General features: G+C 45.2%; 1 long non-coding RNA gene across 3 annotated transcripts in view; it reads right to left on the bottom strand.

Moving 5' to 3' along the window:
- Positions 1-19,779, bottom strand: part of LOC144827675 (uncharacterized) — a 98,411-nt gene that overhangs the window by 52,360 nt on the left and 26,272 nt on the right. For 2 of the 3 annotated variants that reach the window (XR_013610299.1, XR_013610297.1), the window contains exon 2: positions 1,848-1,915. The exons of the other annotated variant lie outside the window; for it this stretch is intronic. This is a non-coding gene — a long non-coding RNA (uncharacterized LOC144827675). The remainder of the gene's footprint in view (positions 1-1,847; positions 1,916-19,779) is intronic. 3 annotated transcript variants of the gene reach the window in all.

Genomic DNA, 19,779 nt, shown 5'->3' with positions numbered 1-19,779 from the left:
ATCACAGTAAATAATTTATAGAACTTTCCTTTCTGATGATCTAAAATAGAACCTTCCAGAAGCCTCTCTTGATTGGCCAGCCAAAGTGCTATGATGAGGTGTGAAGTAGTATGCATAGATACTAAGGACATTTGTTTGGAGGAGATCTGCAAGCTGCACAGCAAAAGCCAGGAAAAGGGCTGGGTGGCCAAACTGGTCTTCAAAGAGAGAATGACAGGACAGAACACATGCTCACCCCCACTTCCTGCACCCACAGCCAGATAGGAGCCCCAGTAATTGAATTGGTAGAGAAGTTGGAAGGGGAGTGTTTGGGAAAATTAGCCACACCAGTAGGTTGGCTTAGCCAGATCCTAACCTCCAGGATAGAGTATCTCCATTTTGGATTTTAAAGGAATAGTGCTTTCTGGGACAAGAATATACCTCACTTTGAAAGAAGTTGTCATTCTGCTGGGTGTTTCCTGCATCCCATTGGTCAGGGGCGCCCCCCTGCATTTTGCCCAGGAACACTGGATAAATATTGTTGAGCTGCCCAGTAACTCAGATCCCTGCCTGAAACTACAAGAAGAAGGACTGCCTTACTTGAACACTGACTTGCAGCAACGGTATTTCACTGTTAATGACTGCACATGCTGCACACTTTGGGAATTACAGCTCTGAGTTATTTGCCTTGCTTTAAAAAGACAAGGAGGGTACTCCCTACAAGCAACAGGTTAAAAGAGCTCCACCTGCATCATCTCCAGCAAGACGAAACCTGCTGAGCAACTTCAGCTGGACTTTGAAAGGATTTGGCCAGGTGCATTCTGGGAGACATAGTCCCAACATCTCAAGGATCATCTTAGAGCTTGTAGACCCTTGAATTGGTATTATGGGCACTTTGAAACCCAATAGGACCTTCTGTAAGAAGATCCAGAAGTTTGGGGAAGTTTAGAGAATTTTTGGCAAAAACCTCCATAACCTCCTTAAGTCGACCGACCTGTTGAGAAGAGTCAAGTCGCTGATGTTGAACCGTGACCCGGCCTAGATTTCAAGTTCGTCCTGCTGAAAGCATTAGAGCTCAAGACTTCTGGATTTTCACTGAGTGCTCACGATGAGCCAAGCCACTGTTGTCAACTCAAAACCCGACCTGACAAGGAGCCTCGCTTTAAGTGGAGAGATAAAGCTCCAAAAAAGTGTCTAAGTCAGAAGTTAAAAACTTGACCAGGCCCTACCGCTAAGTGTATCCGACCTGCGCTCCATCGATGTGAACCTGAACCTTTAACTTTTTTCTGTCAAGTGTGACCAGATATCCCAAAGTGAAGCTTTTGGCTTTTAGGGACTAGAAAGTGTTTATTCTTCGAAAATTCATATCTCTGCTTCCCTAAACTGGATTATCATCGTTTTGGTGTCATTTTAATCATAAAGGTATTTCCTATTTTTATAAATTGCCTTTGGATTTTATTTTGCGTTGTGTCTTACTTATTTAATTTATTGGCATTTTTGAATGCTTTACACACATGTCACCTAAGTTAACCCTGCCTGTTCGTAGCCAGCTACCAAGAGTTGAGCAAGGGAATAATTTATTGAGACCATGACCATGACTTGATCTTATATTTTGATTGTGGCCTTATTACTAGTGGTAGGTCCCTACACCTACTAATAAACCACTTTCTGACATGTACTATAACTCACTGTCAAAAAGAAAAAAAATAGAGTGAGTAGCTGAGGATCTGCACCACACTCCATACAGGTAAGTACATTGTTAGAAGCATGAGCGGCTTATACGGTATGAGGTAGCATCACTTAAACTAGCCTCTAGACAAACCAGGAAAATTGCTCAAGAATAAAATATGAAGTGCAAATCTCCCCACCTGAAGGTGGAATCCAGGTCACCAGAGTTAAAATTGTGAGTTCCACAGCAAGGTACAAATGCAGGTTCCTGTAAGTCAAGCATAATTGAAAGTCAGGAGCCCATGACAAACCACAGCTAAGTTGAAAACCAATGATCAGGCAAGACATGAACAAGGGGAAGTACAGGGGTTAGGTAGGGGAAAAACAATGGAACTGATAAAGAATAAAAATAACAATGGTGTGGGCACAGAGATATAGCTGCAAACTAAAGCATCAAGTAAATGAGTCAAAACAACCAATCAAGGATCAATTACCGACTGATAGTGCTCTGCTCTCTTTAACCTGGAAATCAAGTCCTAGTCCTTAGTTGACTGGGGCAGCATACATCCTGGTAGTTGTTGCCCTCCATGATTGTAGTCGCCACTTAGTCTCCACTGCCCCATTCTCCATTACTCTTATGTGGTATACTTCTTGGCCCTCCTATGTGGTGTACTATGTTAAAATCTGATATTAAAGCTTTATGAAAAACATATTATTTGCATCGATATTGTTTCCTGGCTTGTATTTTAATTTGGACTTTAAACATGAGGATTGGCTACACAATGTATTGATATCTATGCGTATATATTCCAAATTGTTCTCATTTGGCAATTCCTTTAATGTTTTTAAAGTATCCATGTCTAATATTCACAGTTCTGTTCTAATAGTCCTCCTTAAATGCTTCCTGTTCTTTTGCTTTCTGTGCAAATATATATTTTTAGTTTTAATTTCTTGATGTGTTTTAAAATACCTATTCAGACATGTGCATCGTCCCAATGTGCAACTGGACTGTACACAATGCCCAAGTCATAACATATTTGATTCTTCTTTAGTTAGGATGTGATTTGACAAAATTACATATGTGCTCTTGTGAGAAGTCTGTCTATTTGTTTTCATTTGGTCACCTTCCTTGCTTGCAGTCATTGTCGGTTTCCGCTCTCCCTTTTTGCTTCGTCCTGATTTCTCCTTTCTCCTCCACTGTTTTTTGTAGATGCATTCCTTGGTTGTCTGCCATGGTTAAACCAAGCTTGTATTCTTACTTTTTTGGGCAGATGAAACTTGTCTAAATAGTGTGCGTTATGATTCCCTCCGGTTCTCTCCCCATTTTGCCTTTGCTGCCCATATCTGTTTCCAGGCTTGAGAGGAACCCATTTATTCCAAAGATGCTGCTTCTTACTTTCTAACACTGTACTTCTTAGCTACTGCCATCTTCTTGTGCTCAAACGTTCTTGCAAATATGGACACTCCTCAAGTTTCATAGTCCTTTTAGTTTCTACTGAATCTTCTTCACTATTTTTGTATATCTCTTTTCTTTTGTTTTTTGATAGATGTCTTGAATTTTTTGGTGTCATCTAATTTTTTTGTTAGTCTGTTTTTGAAAAATGTATTAGCATCTGTTGCCATTTTATTGAGCAATCATTTGTACTGTCAATAATTTTCAACTGAGGACTTTCATAGTTTGGAACTGTACATGTGGTGCACTAAGGATCCTTTTTTGTCTGTCTGGAGCTATCATTGCACCATGAGCAGACAAATCCAACAGTTCTGGCTGACTGCAGCGCCATGGGCCAGCTACAGTGTCAGGAGAACAGTAAAACAGTACTTTTGGAAATGCAGGGCATCAGACATTGTGGTGAGCTCTGGAGGAGGTACGTCGATTCCGTGAGTTGGTGCAGGAGTCGTCAGGCCCTTGAAGTCACACGCGTTGCAGGTCGTACTCTGGGAGTTTGAAGTCAGGAGCGCCGGCAGGCGTCTGGGCTGCTGTGTGAAGTGGAGTGGTGCGAAGTACCGTACTCTCAGGTCACGGGGCAGGCAGTGTCTCAGAGGCGGTTGTCTAGCAGTGTTGGTGAGACCAGGGCTGTGATGAAAAGTGGGGCGTTGCTCATTGTTGTGCTGACAGGTCATGGTGCAGGCAGCGATTGCGTTATTGCTTAAACACTGTCATCAGTTGACCCAAGGCTGCGGTGCGAGATGGGGCAATGTGGTGAGCGGGGACCACAGGTTGTGGTGCAGGCAGCAGCATCGGTTGATGAACTGGAGTCGATGGTGCTGGTGTCGGTGGACCAAGTCTGCTGTGTGGGATGGGGTGATGCATTGAGTAACCTACTAGCAGTGCCCCTAAACCACGGTGCAGGCAGTGGCTTCAATGTTAGCTTGGAGTGTCGTCGTTGCTGAGACCACGGCTGCAGTCCGAAGTGGGACAATGCTCCTTGTTCTCCATGACCGATGTCCACAGGTCAAGGTGCAGGCAGCGGCATTGGTGATGGCTTTGCAGCAGACACCATGGTGGCGGTATAAAGAGAGGCGGTGCGGAGTGTGGTGCCCACAGGTGACAGTGCATGCAGTGGCTCTGTGTCTTGTATAATTTCAAGACCCTATATTATGTAGGTCAAACGAGCTACTCACCTCGCCACTTCTAATCGAAGCGTTCTGAAAAAAAACCATCAGCTTCTGAACTACGTGATACGGGGTCTTGAAATGATCCAAAGTGACACTTAACCTTGTACGATATAGCAAGGTTGGCGACTAGATTAATTCTGCTAAATTGAATACACCAGTCCTGCAGTAGTGTAAGACTACTGGGATACTTTCCTGTAATGGTCCTGACGAATTGCCAATAGACCCCTTTAGGGGCTGATGCGGTAAGAAACATGTTGACCAAAAACTAAATAGACTTTATGCTCTATAGGATCATTATCTCCAATATGAGCAACACTGTTTTCACTTAGGTTATCTAGCTGTGTTAATAAAATTTATTTAATAAGAGTCCACCTAAACCTATTTAAAACCTCACTTACTACATTACTCACTTTAGTCCACACACCCTCACTCACCTAACGGCTTTATCAAAAGAACTCAGCCAAAGAGCCCCTTCGCGGGTGCTCTTCGGGCATTGCAGCACCTGCCCGACAAGAAGCACGCCTGTTAGAACTGGGATTTCTGGTTGGTAAGGCTTGTGCCAAAGCCAGGCAGAAACCAACATTCTAGTCAGGGCAAGGGAGTCACACGCCAAGATAACCCCTGCTCACCCCCTTGGTAGCTTGGCACGAGCAGACAGACTTATCCCGGAGGCGATGTGTAAAGCATTTGCGCACGCACACAACAGCAACAACATCCTAGGCACACTACAAAAGGAACTCCACACAAGGTTATATAAAAATACCTTTTGTATTGTCAAAACACATCAGATAATAATCACACAATATACATTGTGCCAACTGGCACGGGCAATATTCACACGGGATTATTTACACCAGGACAGGGCCACATGGGCCACTGTCAGAAAGAGCACTTCTAGAACTTAGAATAAGTGTAGCACAAAATAACAATTATAGGTCACAACCAGTAACCACTGGTAAAGGTAGGTACACACTACGCAATACTAATAACCATAGGCCTAGATCACGCTTGGACGCATAACCTCTAGTAAAACATACTAGGCAAAGCAAACTTCTAAGCATGAGAACCTTTAGAAGTATAACACAAGCATAAAGGCAAAGCACATTACGCAGCAATCACATTTAGGCCTAACCAGTAAAAATACAGTAGACAATCTCCTCACTAGTCTAAACACTTTAGACTCTGCCTCCTAAGAATAAATCACATTTAGGGGCGTACCTCACAGTGAAACAAACTCTCACTAACATAAACCTACATAGGTAAAATAACCTCATAATCATAGTAACATCACATTGCGCAAACATCACATTAGGCAATTACCATTCTAAACATAGTAAAATCACATTGCGCAGAAATCACATTAGGGCCTTGTGCCCTACCCACATACCAGCCCCCTGGCCAACTGGCCATCTCAAGAAGGGGCTCAAATGCCCTGTGTCCAAAATGTCAGGGCGCGCTGCCACGCAGCGCCAGTCAGGGGTGCGCCACTGGCGCAAACCTAAACGTTGCAGCTGCCCACTAATTGCTGGGCAGCTGAGAACAAACACAAGGGCCTAAACGCTGCAGCTGGCACTAAGTGCTGCGCAGCTGTAGAAGGCCTGGCACCACTGTGCCATCCCGGTCCCTCTCAAGGACTCTCTCTCTCACATTGCGCCTAAACGGTGCAGCTGCCCACTAATTGCTGGGCAGCTGGGATCTGCGCAAAACTGCGCCATGGGCCCTCACTGGCCCTCAGAAGCCCTCTAGGCTCTGGAATCCAAAATGCGGCTTGGGGTATCACTGGCCCTCTATAAACAAACTGCACCGCAGGGGAGGGAGCCACACAGGCTCTGAAACAATATATTGGCCTTCTGGAGCCCTCTGGCTCCTCTAAGAAAGAAAGGCCCTCCACGGTGGAGCCCTCTGGCTCTATAACGGACTAGTGGAACGTTGGGGCGGCCATCCGGGGCCGCCCTAAATGCCTCCTGCCACTGGGGAACTCACCAGCTCCTAAAATCATCACCCCCATATCGTTGGAGCGGCCCTCTGCCATGTGGGGCCGCTCGGGGTAACACCACGCACGTAGCCCCTTCAACCTAGGGACTCGGCGCTTGCTCCTGGTCTCTGCTCCGGAATCTGTTGGGGCAGCCCTCTGACGAGTGGGGCTGCCCTCCAGAGCAGCACTAGCTATGCCTCCCGCCCAGCCCTTACTCACCGGGGCTGATGGAGGACTCTCTGCTTCACCGGGGCCTTCAGAGTGGAGCTGCAAGGCTCCAGGTCAACTTCTCCTCCGGGGCTCCCTCCCAGCTCACGGGGGCCCCGGGCGGCCATTCCTCGGCCAGCTGCTTCTTCCTCGGGCCGCCGGCGGTGGGCGGGACTTCCTGCCGGATTGCAGGCCCCGCCCCCGTCCCGGCAAAAGATGCCTGACTTCCGGTTTCGGCGCAATCGCGGCAGCAATCTCATCACGGGGGAAGCACCGAGTGGTGGGCACCCTCAGTGCGGAACATAACCAGAAAAGTGGGGTGGGCACTCGCTAAGGGTGCCATAAATGGGGTGGCACCCGAAACATAAAAAATAACGGAGCGGGTGGCACCCGCCATACCCACAAGGGGGAGGGGTCTTCCCTCCAAAAGGTCTGCCGCGTCACACTGCTCAGCCCCCCCGCCTCTCCCTTCTCTCTGGAAATTAAATCAAAACCGCTTCCTGCCCAAAATAAGGCGCTGGGGGGCTGCTCAAGGTCCTGGCATCATTAACAGCCAGCAAAAAGAAGGTCCCAGCAGTCCTGGAAGAATAAAGATGGAGCAACACAGCTCCCAGTAAGGAAAATCCTCCAGCATCCAGGGGTAGGACATCCAGGGGCTGGGCAGGGCCCAGGGAGGCAAGCCTTCCCCTGGGCCCCAGCAGTAACACGCCCCTGGTAGATTCAAGTAGGAAACAAGAACATCTTCAGGGTGTCACAGCACCCTTTTTATACAGCGTTTCCCTTTGTCTGTGTCTGCAGGGTGGGGGGAAAAACAAGCGCAGCTGGTTTGGGAGCACTCTTGATGAGCTCAGCCACCCCTCCCATTCACTAGTCAAGCCAGGGTCATCAGTCGCACCACAGGGGGCGGAGCCAGCATTGTGTGGGGAAAGCCCAGCCCTATTCAGGTCCCAGGTGCACCCCTCCCTCACATCAGCATGCTAATCTCTCCACTCTCCACCGGGGCAGACCCATCCAGACTCTTGGAGCCAGGCTCACCAGCCAGATCCAGCCAATCACGTGCCAGCACACTCACTACACACGCACACCCATGTCTAGAAGTGGCACTTCCACACTAGACACATCCATGCCGCATACAATCATACGAGTTCGCACATACCAAACTCGACCCTGCACTCCCCACACATCAGGAACTACCATGGTCAAACATATTCCCCATGCATTCCTATGGGAGGTCAGGTCACTCACCACACACACAGAGAGCTCACGCACTTTACACTGTACCACAGTGAAAAAGTGTGCAGAGGCCTAAAATCACCAACACCAGGTTACAGAAATAGGCTAGGAAAAAGCAAAAAGTTTCGGGGTGAACCTGCCAAAAAGGGCCGGGTCCAACAACGCCCAAATGGTGAAGGATGACACATTTCGGGGTGTGTGAGGGCCCTTCCTTCATTTGGAGGTTATTCCAGAGACTTGACTTCCACTAACATCCTTAGGAACTGCACACCCATATATTGAAACTATTACTACTAGTGAGTACGTGTGCTGGACCTGTCCAAAAAACTTGTGGTTCCTCTTTTTCAAGTCAAACCCCATGAGGTCAGAAACCTGTCTGGTGGTGGTAGACTATTGAAGACAAGTCAGAGACCACACCAGTGCTTGATAGATTTCCAGGGGACCCACTAAAAGGGATTCCTGAGTGAATGTGTTAATAAATCAAATAATGACATCAGTGAGGATTTATTAAGACAAGATGTTTGGTACCAAAAACTTTAGAAATCAGTGAAGCCATCATGCAGCTAAGAAACTCACTTTGAAAAGTGTCCAAGCATTTTCCTACACAATGCATTTTTATTATTTTGAAGCTTTCTCACTGCGCAAGAGACTCACTAGCACTTACGGAAGATGTGCAATGTACTTTTATTGTGGCAAAAACAGGTAAGGCAGGGGAAGCCCTTCATTGCCACAGGGGAGAGGCAGAAGCCTGCAACCCCCATAACTGCTTGAGCCCGTCCCGCTGCCACCGCCCATGCCACTCTTGCATACGGAGGCGCTACATCAGCAGCTCCGAGCTCTCACAGTGCAGGAAGCCCGTCATTGCCACAGGGCAGAGACAGGAGCCTACAACCCCCATAACTGCTTGCAGCTGTCTCACCACCACTGCCCACATCACTCTCACGCCAGGAGGCGCTACATCAGCAGCTCGGGGCTCCCACAGTGCAGGAACCCCGTCATTGCCACAGGGGAGAGGCAGGACCCTACATCCCCCAGAACTGCTTGCGCAATCCCACCGCCAATGTCACTCACATGCCCAGAGGCGCTACATCAGCAGCACGAGGCTCCCTCAGCGCGGGAAGCCCGTCATTACCACAGGGGAGAGGAAGGAGCCTCCAACCCCCAGAACTGCCTGCGGCCGTCCTGCCACCACCACCCACGTAACTCTCATGCATGGAGGCACTACATCAGCAGCTCGGGCCTCCCACAGCGCGGGAAGCCTGTCATTGCCACAGGGGAGAGGCAGGAGCCTACAACCCACCGAACTGCTTGCAGCCATCCCACCACCACCAGCCACACCACTCTTGTGCCCAGATGCGCAACATCAGCAGCTCGGGCTCCCTCAAAGCCCAGGCTAAGGGCGGGCCCATCTGCACCCATCCACTGCCGAACAAGGCCAGGCTGGGCCTACTCTCTTAGTCCTTTGGATTTTTGGGCACAGTCAATTCCAGGACACGAGTTTTATATTTGACAACGACCTGCTTAATTTCCTGCACTCCACAAGAGCAGCTGTTTGCGATGGACGCACCTACTGTGAGTACTTGTGCATTTGAACTTTGAGGCTGGCTTGTTTTTTTTTTCCTTTTGCATTGCTCTTTTGTTTCTGGAGGACCTTTGGACAAGGGTACAATGGGGAATAGGAAAGCAGGCCGTGTGGGTCACCCATCGGGCAAGAAACACACAATCATTGACTCCTTTCTAGCGAAAGCAGTGCTGGCTACTATAAACTCAACAACCCCTACTGTGATCTCACAGCAACAGACAGCACAAATTGGAACCCCCCCCCCCTTGGATATCTCTAATATTAAAAAGCCCCTTAGTTCTAATTCAAGGGCAGTGGGTGTAATGAACCGCAAATTTGAGCGTTTGGATACCTAGCTTCGACCTATTAGCACAAACTCAGGCTGCTCAGACCAGACCCACCGCAAAAACAACAGGTGATGGACAGAATGTAGAACAATGTCATACATTCACCCCAGTACAGAGATCTGGGCCTAAATCCATTGTTTTTTTGCTCACCATGCCATTCCAGTTTGAACCCAGCCATATGCCAATCAGTCTTGACCCTGTGCCTCATGGGAACAGTCCAGCCCGAACTGCCAAGCCAGGTCCTCCCTGGACTGGAAACAAGCATCCAAGGACCGGTTTCGGGCTTTCAGCCCTCATCAGCCTGGATAGCTTGATTCCAGTGGCATGGAGAGCACGGGACTCACTTCTGAGCATACCCGTCCCACTCGGGGTGACAAATGCAAAAACAACACCAGACCCACCAGCTCCTCCTGCTACAGCAAAGGAAAGGGGTCATAGATAGCTCATCTGTCCTCAACAGCCCCGGCATACCAGTAATTCTTCTCCCTCAGAGTGATGCCCCTATACTGTGGTTTTGATAGAGGTGCCAGGACTTGGCCCTAAGAGAACCTACTGACCAACTTATCAACAAAGTTACACACTGGGTAAGCAAATATGCCAGATTTAAAGTGGAAGACCATAGGCATATATTGATGGCAGGAGGGTCTCTTGGATAGGTCGGTCTAGAAAACCATTTGTGGGCGATAGTGTGATAGTCACATTTAGATTCCCAGAACTAGCTTGAAACATCTTGCAACAGACTTCCCAGTCCCTTTATCTAAACTCAAGTATCAAGTCATTACCTTTGGGCTTTTTTTACAGGCCCCTCAAAATATCATAACCAGCAATCACCACCAAATTTCAGGGGGGAGCTTCTTCTTCCCTCGGGGTATACAGACAACACACAATCCTTATGCTCCCCTGAGGGACTTTAATGACCCAGACTGACTGCAGGAGCATGGGGGAAACTGTTCAGCCACTGTTGTGTCTGTGGAATCTCCGTCGAAGAGATTGGAAATCTGGGAGACACCGCTTGGCGCCAATGTTGACCATCATCTTAGTTATATAAGTGGCTTGGGTCAAGTAGCATGGCGACTAGTAACTCAAAGTTGGCTTCACTGTGCCATTTTTAAACTACACTGAGGGCAGGGGTGAAAATGTGAAAATTGTTTCCGGGAATGAGGCAGGTCTAGCCGCAAAATTTGCAGGTGACAGGTGGCTCTATTTTATCAGATCCTTTAATATCATTTGTCTTCAGGAGACATGGGAGACTGAAAATAACTATTTTCTTAAGGGTTATAAAACAGTTTTTTGTTCGGCAGAGGGCACAAGAACGGGAAGAGCAAGGGTGGCCTAATTATCTTTATAGATCTTAGGATCTGTGGATCGACGAACCACTTAAATTGGGATTCCAAGGTTGCCCAAGGTCTGCCATTAGCTGCAGATAAATCATTTTGTTTTACTATAATTAATTTTTATAATGTGAAACTAAACTCTCATGGGCCCTCAATTCTTGCAGAGTTAAGTGGTCGCCTTGAGTGGATACAGGGTGAAGGTCTGCTCGAGGCTCATCTAATTCTACTGGGAGAATTTAATAGCCTTCTATGCCCTGACCCTGCACTGAATATGCAATATTGGTCCATATGTACGATTAGAGATGGCCTGCATATGGACCACTCTCTAGAAGGACAGGAACTGAATGCCCTCCTAAACACTCATGGTTTAATATTCACCCTGGATCTGGCAGTGAACTCCCCTGATTCCCCCCCGCCACTGACTTATAAAGGTAGAGGATACACAACTATTATTGATTTTGTATTTGGTTAATTTCCTTCGAAGTGGTACATATCCTCCTTTAATATCCAACCCAGTGTTTTTAGTGATCACAACCCTCTGAAGCACCAGGAAATCAAATTGCACCTTGTAGGATAAATGCAGGCTCTTTGTCCACAACTCATCAAGGGAGGCACTTGAGGTGGTCACAGTTGATTACCACCATTTTTAACCATGCTCATTTTAATTTGAGACAACTGGAGATTCAAAAGTATTTAGAACTACCACCTTCTGGAAAAGATATCATATATGCATTTATTGCAATTGCGCAATCAGATGCTAGTTTATTAACAGTCCAGGTAGCATCCCCTCGTACTGATTTCCCAAGAGTGGTCCCTGGCCTTTCACCAACTTAAGAAGGCCTTGAAACACACCCCACATGATAGAGCTTGGGCAGCAACTTGTCGCAGTAATTATAATGAGGCCATCAAGGCCCAGAAGCACTTGCTACAAAAACAAGCATGGGAGGAGTCAATAGAGGCTTCTGAACAAAAGGATTGTATACTCCTTTTTGGAGTTTTGACAATAGCCCCTGTTTATCAGAACCAGACAAACCGGCCCTGGGTCATAAGTTTTAACCAGGATATTAAACACAGCACAGCAGTTACTTCAGTAATGCCCCCCTTGTGGTCCACGGCCTCCATTGTCCCGATCTTTAAGAAAGGGGATAGGGACAAACCCCATTGTTATCGCCCCATATCCCCTATTGATGTAATTGTCAAAGTCCTTGGACAGGTCTTTCAGAGTGGGTGGACACTGATCAAAATATTTCGGAGTGCAATATGTGATTTTGCTCAGTCTTCGGGATATGCTTGCACAAATTAATTTTATGTTGTTTTTAACTGTGGTCTCTGTTATGTTTTGGATCAATGCACACTTGATTACCTTGATTTGTATTTATATATGCACCTGATTGATGGTTATGACCGATGTTTACAGGGCCAACCTGCACACTTTGCACTCTTAAGTGATATGCTTCTAACAAATGAATTTAATGTTGTCTTTTTATCTTTCTAATGGTGTTTCTTTGATGGCAGTGACTACTGCCGAATAAAGATTATTATTTTTATCAGGTAAGGCAGGTAATGTGTTTGTGTCCACCGTTCCCCTGAATCGATTGTACAAATCCATGAATAGGACTGTAAAAAAAAAACTGTCAGCAGTTTCTCTATAAAGGGTGTTTTTCCATTGAAACTGAGCTTTTCCTAAGTAGAAATGTATGCAATCTGTGGTTCACTTTTTCATGCTATGTGACAGAATGAGAAACATAATCAAATTATGTTTGGAGCAAAGCACAGTGCCGAAAGATGCTGTAAGAGAACAGTGCTCCATGACACCATTTTATATGCAAGGAAGGCTTGTAGATAACATTAGGAGGTTGAGCTTAATGAGATATAAATATATTTATTATAATGCACGTCATTGCTCAAACATACGAGTATAGTTTGCGAAGTCATATTAAAAATATGTGCGCGTGTGTGTCTCTTAAACTGATGTGGTAACTTGCTTTCTTTTGTGTACTTTCCAGGTCATTAATCAATTCCCTTTCTCTACACCGCTGGAGATATGTATCTGTGCTTCTGTTGACCTTGGGTTACATAGAAATGTCAAGCAACCTAGGATAAAAAGTAAAGGTGAAGTTATCTCTCAGACAAATGGACGGTGAATACATGCTCTGCGCCTGGGAATTAATCATCAGTATGTTTTCAGACTCCAGCTCCGTGTCCTCTAATAAGCCACTAAAACAATGTATACACATTGTACAGACCCGTTGAGAAGCTGTGCAAATCTGGCACCCGGTTTATAAGGTTTCAAAAGAGTGTTTACGCCGTCTGTTGCAAACCACTTAAAATGTCTACATGTTAGCATTAGAAATAGAAGTGCCACCAAATTAGGAATGTACATTTTATGACGTGAAGTTTTTCGTGGCCTCATTTCGGTTTTACGTCATATGCACACATGGACATTTCCGGCTATTATTTTTATTTTTTAGCTGTGGCCGCTTCATACAGGGCCTGTTTAAAAAACACATATTGGTCATGAGCAGGATTGCTCCTACTAGCAGCAAATATGGTCATCTTCCCATACGGGCCTCAAAACGTCGCTTTGTTTTAGGTGTTAAAATTTCTCGACCCAGCCCTTGTTAATTCATTGGTGATGGCGCTCCTTTATTATCGCAGTATAGATAAGTATATATATATATTGCTAAGAACGGTGGCCTCATTATCGATTACTAATTACTTTGGTTGTGTGGTTCAGTGCTGAGTGAACTGATAGAACAGCGAGCTTCCAAAGGAGTTAGACCGGAAAGATTTTGTGTGAAACTCTCTGACTCGACTAGAAATCAGAAATGATTTGCCTGTGGATGAGGATATAAGGTTTTGGAAATTCTCCAGTCTAACTAGGAGCACATCAGTTTTTTTAAGATTGACAACTGGATCTAGGGCTGTATTGGGTGCATAAGCAATGGTTGTTTAAAAAACGGCAGCTGCATTGTTCCTTCGACAAGTATATGGTTGGTGATTACTTCACTTTAGCAGACTTGACATTAATTAGTGTCCTTTGGGATTTAGTGGCTGTTAGAGGTGGAAGGGATCCTGACTATGTGCTCTCAGATTGTTTCCCAACTTACTCCATGTCGGGCTGTGACTGCTCTTTTTTGTTACCTAAGACATGAAAAGATGTTTTATAGCATGACACATTGTAATCCACCAGATGAATTGACAGCAAGTTATTGTTGCATGATGGAGTTACTCTGTTGTATCTGTCACTAGCATACCACCCACCCACTTGGTTTCTCTAATCAAACACATATTGTACTTGTCATCAGCTAGGAGACACTCTTCATTCTTTTTCCATTTAGGGATCATGACAGAATTAAACGCCAGGCACAAACAATTAGACTCGCAGGGAATGTTTCTAAAGACTTCGGGGCATATTTACAAGGGCTTTATCTCTGCTTTTTTGGCTTTGTAAAACCAGCGCCCTATTTACAAGAGGGTGCTAAAATGCGTAATCGCATGTTAGCACCCTTTTTCCCAACGCCTCCTTTTGCATCTCCAATGAGATGCAAAGTGGGCATTACTGGGAAGTGCAGGATACTTGAGTCACCTTTGCCCAGTCAATAGTTTAACTTTGAATGTAGTTTCTATTTTTGGAGCTCAAAATCATCCAGCCAATAAGATGGCAGGATGTATCTGACAATGGTTTAACAAGACCAGATACCTTGTCGCCGAGGTTCCACTGAAATGGATTTGCTGGGACAGAGAAGCACTGAGCAGGATAAACCTGTTTTCTCAGGGCCTCTCAAAGCTTGTTGTGGCTTTGTAGCTGCACAGGAGGTCAGCCAAATGATCCTTAGAGTCCACAAATGTGTCCAGTCTTTCAGGGCTGCTTTCAGGTCATAGAAAAATACAACAAGATGATGGACAGAGTGTTGAAACTTTTCAGCCACTAACCCCAAGTAAAGAGATATGGGTTTAATCCATCGTTGTTTAGCTCACTATACCTCCCCAGTTTGGACCCACCGCATACAAATCAGCCTTGACCCTGCTCCTCATGGGAACAGTCCATCCTGAACATCCAAGCCAGGTCCTCCCTGGACCGGAAACAAGCTTCCTTGGACTGATTTCAGGTTATCACCCCTCATCAGCCAGGCTATCTTGAATCCAGTAGCACAGCGAGCAAGGGCCACACATCTGGGCATACCTTTGGCCACTTAGGGTGAACATAGCAAACACAACAAGATGATGAATAGAGTGCTGAAATGTTTCAGCCAACCGCTCACACATTGTCAAGAGATCTGGGTTTAATCCATCGTTCTTTTGCTCACTATGCAACTCGAGTTTGGTCCCAGCCATATGCAAATAAGTCATGACCTTATACCTCATGGGAACAATCCAGCCCAAACTGCCAGACGAGGTCCTCTCTGGGCACGAAACAAGCACCCATGGAACGGTTTCAGGGTATCACTTCTGATCAGCAAGGCTAGCTGGAATCCAGGTGCACAGCGAGAAAGGGACTCACATCTGGGTATACTGGGTGAAGATAGCAAACACAACAAGATGATGGATGGATTGCTGAAACTTTTTAACCACTCATACCCAGTCAAGGGATAATGGTTTATTCCATCATTCTTTTGCTCACTATGCAACTCCAGTTTGGTCTCAGCCATATGCAAATCAGTCTTGACCTTGTTCCTCATGGGAACAATCCAGCCCAAACTGCCAGACGAGGTCCTCTCTGGACACAAAACAAGCACCCTGGGAACAGTTTCAGGGTATCACTTCTTATCATCCAGGCTAGTTTTGAATCCAGGGGCATAGTGAGCAAGGGACCCACGTCTGGGCACCACTTAGGGCAAACATTGCAAACACAGCAAGATAGACAGCAGGTCCAGTCCTCCCTTGTTCTTCAAAGAGCCAGAAAGAGTTCTAAATAGGGTGCCTTGGGGTGCCACATTTATGCCTGGCACTACCTAGGTTGTAAGGATAACTCTTTGCTCATCCCTAACCAACACAGAAAATAGTTCACAGGTATAACTCTACCCACTTTTGCAGCAGCTTCCATTCTCCCTACTATAGATACCCAATCCTTGATTTTAACAGTGAGGGGAAATGTGACATTCCACATTCCCCTCACTGTTAAAAGTCAGGATTGAGAAACCCTTTTCCTGCCACGGTAACAAAACACTCCCACACACCCAAGTCATCGTCTTTGCTCTGGGAGCAGTTTCATACTTCATCAGGCCTTAATCCAGGCTAGGTTTATGCTGGAGAGCTAATGCAAATTAGCCTCCAGGAGTTTCCGACAGAAGAAGATAACTTTCTAAAAGTTACTGTTTCCACATTTGCATTAAAAAACCCAATGTGATCATTGTACTGGGCTTTTAATAAATATTAAGGGAGTGGTTTAATCATTTCTTTAACCGGTCCTAACCCAAAGGCAAAAGAATTAGCATTTAATCTCACTTTCCTGGTGTTTCTGTTTGGGCCAACCAGGGCCTCCTTACATTAAACATTTCTTGTTTGACCTTGTCACTATGGGAAATAGTGACATACATTTTCTACATGTATCACTTTTAAATGCCATGTATCCTAATAGGTGGAATGCAAGGCTCACATAGGGGTGACCTGGTAATATTTAAAAATGAGGCTTTCACCTGTCAAACTGGTTATTTTAATGGGTTGCACTGCAGGTTTTACGTCTGAAGTCATGTTTGCCCTGCCACTGTATTTGATGTCACAACAGGTGCTGCAGTCCACACGTGACTTTTAACTGCCAGGCCCTGGGTGTACTTTCTTCAGCACATACTAGCGACTTACTAGCAAGTTAAATGTGTTCATTATATATAAGCCAATTTTTCCATGTTGAAAAGGGGAGCACAAGCACTCTACTCTTTGTTAGCAGGGGCAAACTATAACGAGTTCTAAAGCCAGCAAAGCAGATAAGGCAAAAGTCTGTGGAGACATAACGCTAAAGATTTCCTACACTGGGATAATTGCTTATGCATGGAGTGGTTGTATCATTTGAGTAGGTATATATTCATAAATTCCCGCTCACTTTTCTAAATTCAATCTTTTTCTGTAATTTCCATGTTTCTATGTTTTATGATGTTTTCAACTCATTCTCAAAAATTGTGTTCTGAAAATCTTGTACAAATATCTTTTCCACTTTTCTAAAAGAATGTTTTCAATTTTATGTAATTGTTACTCTGACAGAATGTTCTTATATTTTCCAGATCAAAATGAAGTTACACTTGGTTCACCTTATATAAAACTATGAATAAATTAAAGACAAGCTTTCTTACAGTGTCCACCACACATCAGTACCAGGAGATTCTTGCTTCACAATTTGCTTAGTTTATGAAGACACAAAAGCATTTAGAATAGTGAATTCAACTTAAAAGTAAGGACTCTGATGAGATGAAATCATGCAGTCAACGTATTACGTTGATGAATTCCAAATACATTAGGTAGCAAATGGATAGCCACATAACTGAGAGACCTATGGTGTTATTCTTAGTGAATGTAAAGTGGAAAACGTATGAAGATAGGTTCAAGATTAAGGGAACTAGGGGCCAGATGTAGGAGCCAAAATACCGGTCGGTAACGGCCAATTTCGGCCGTTACCGACCGGTATTTAAGAATTGGCATGTAGGGGCATAATTTTACAGAATCGGTAAATTTACCGATTCTGTAAAATACCGAATCGGTATTTTTACCGATTCGGTAAATCCCAGATGTAGGTGGGACTCTTCTGAGTCCCAAAGGCCCTACAAATTCGGTATTTTAACACCCAATTGGATTGAGTGGTAAAATACCGAATTTGTAGGGCCTTTGGGACTCAGAAGAGTCCCACCTACATCTGGGATTTACCGAATCGGTAAAAATCAAGGTGTGCATGCACATGTTTGCATGCACACCTAGCCATGTGACAGACAGACATGCCCTTAGGGCATGTCTGTGTGCCACATGGCGCACATGCCTATTTTTGGGGTGCCAGAGGGTGTCAAAGTGACACCCCCTGCACCCTTGCTGGAATCGGTATTTACCGATTCGGTAATTACCGAATCAGTATTTCCTATTGATTCCTATGGGCTTCACAGCCCATAGGAATCAATAGGAAATACCGATTCGGTATTTACCGAATCGGTAAATACCGAATATTAACAATTCGGTATTTCAACATCTGGAAATACCTACATCTCCCCCCTTCATATTTACCGATTCATAAATACTGAATCGGTAAAATTCGGTATTTATGAATCGGTAAATAACATTTACCTACATCTAGCCCTAGGTTTCATAAACAGTAGAGTGAGGTATGTCGAGTTTTATGAAAACTATTCAATTTGTAACTGATTGTAGTTTATAGAATCATTCATTAAAGACAGAGCATGTATATGAGAATATGTGCTGAATCAATCTAATTATCATTGCAGAAAATGCATGTATATACTGTGAAATCTTTTTTTCATTTAGGTCATGTGAGAAATTGGATTACTGGTTGGGGGGTGAAACCCTACTCAAGCAGCAACTACAATCCTTGTCAGTGTTAAGTCACAAGCAAAGTGCAAGCCTGACCTCAACCGTCTGGTAGCTTGGCACAGAACAATCGGGTTTTACTTAGATGCAATGAGAAAAATGTTTGTGCAACACTTCAAACAGTAACACAATGAACATACTACAAAAAAAGATCCAATGCTAAATTAAACAAATAGAGTAAATGTTTATAAATTAAACAAAACCAAAACAACAAAAATCCAAGCAGTGGAAGTGGAGCTGTGCAATTCTTAGGATTTAAGTGAAAATAGAACCAAAAAGCACAAAACGCCAACTGTGGTATCTGGTCGCGCCAGAACAGGACAAATTCCATTCGGGTCGACCATCATGTATCACAGGCCAGCTACAGCGACCTAGTTAGTCCAACTGAACAAGAGTACCTTAAACCCTGGTTGCTGAGCTTTGCATTATTTTGTCTCAACGAGGTGTTGCGCAGCTGAGGTGCTGCAAGGTTTGAGCCAGCATGGGTTCTGAAGAGCTGTGAGGCTGTGTTGTGAGGTCTTATGTCATTGTCAAGGAGGCCATTGAAAAGGGTGGCTTCTGTTGTGAAGTCTTGCGTCAAAGGATGCTTTGCGCTCTGGCTGGTTCAGAAGAAGTTGTCAACTTGGGATGCAAAGCCCTGTGTCATTGCTGAGGCTGCTCCCAAGGACGGGCTTGCGATGTGAGGGCCTGTGTCGAGGATGCGGTACACAGCAGCAGTTCCAATGAGGCTGTGGGCTGTGATGCGAAGTCCTGGTGCCTGAAAAGTCCAAGCTTTAGAGTCAATGAATTAGCTCTACTCGGGCCTGCATTCCACAGCTGACGAGATGCGTTGGTTCTACTGGTTCCACAGATGGGCTGGCAGAGCACCTTCAGGCCTTAGTCCAAGGGTGCAGGACTGGGGTGGTACCACTTGGCAGGGTAGGACTCCAGACTTACTACAAGGGGTATTCAGCCCTTTTTTTTGGAGGCAGAACGCAGGCTGTTCAATTGCATTTAGGGTTGTGCCCAGCTCCACCCTCCCATTCTACCAGTGATGGCCCATCCAGGGACACCTAAGCTTGCTATTATGTGTGACTATATAGGAGGACTACAAAAAGCCCAACTGTCAGCTACACTCAGTCATGTGACCCAGAGACAGGCTGTAGGCAGTAAGGGACATATGTAGGTAATCTCCATTTTGCGATTCTGAAAGAGCAATTTTTAAGGAATCGCTATTTGAGAATCGCAAAATGGAATATAGGTAATAATTCGCAATTTTTTTGCGATTACCTAATATTCCTCAATTGCGATTAGCAAATTGAGAATCGCAATTAAGGAATGAGTGTCCAATTG

This window comes from Lissotriton helveticus, chromosome 4_1 (genome assembly GCF_964261635.1).
Source record: "Lissotriton helveticus chromosome 4_1, aLisHel1.1, whole genome shotgun sequence".
Classification (NCBI taxonomy): domain Eukaryota; kingdom Metazoa; phylum Chordata; class Amphibia; order Caudata; family Salamandridae; genus Lissotriton; species Lissotriton helveticus.
Note: the sequence above shows the minus strand (reverse complement) of the source record. Positions and strands in the feature narration are given on the sequence as shown.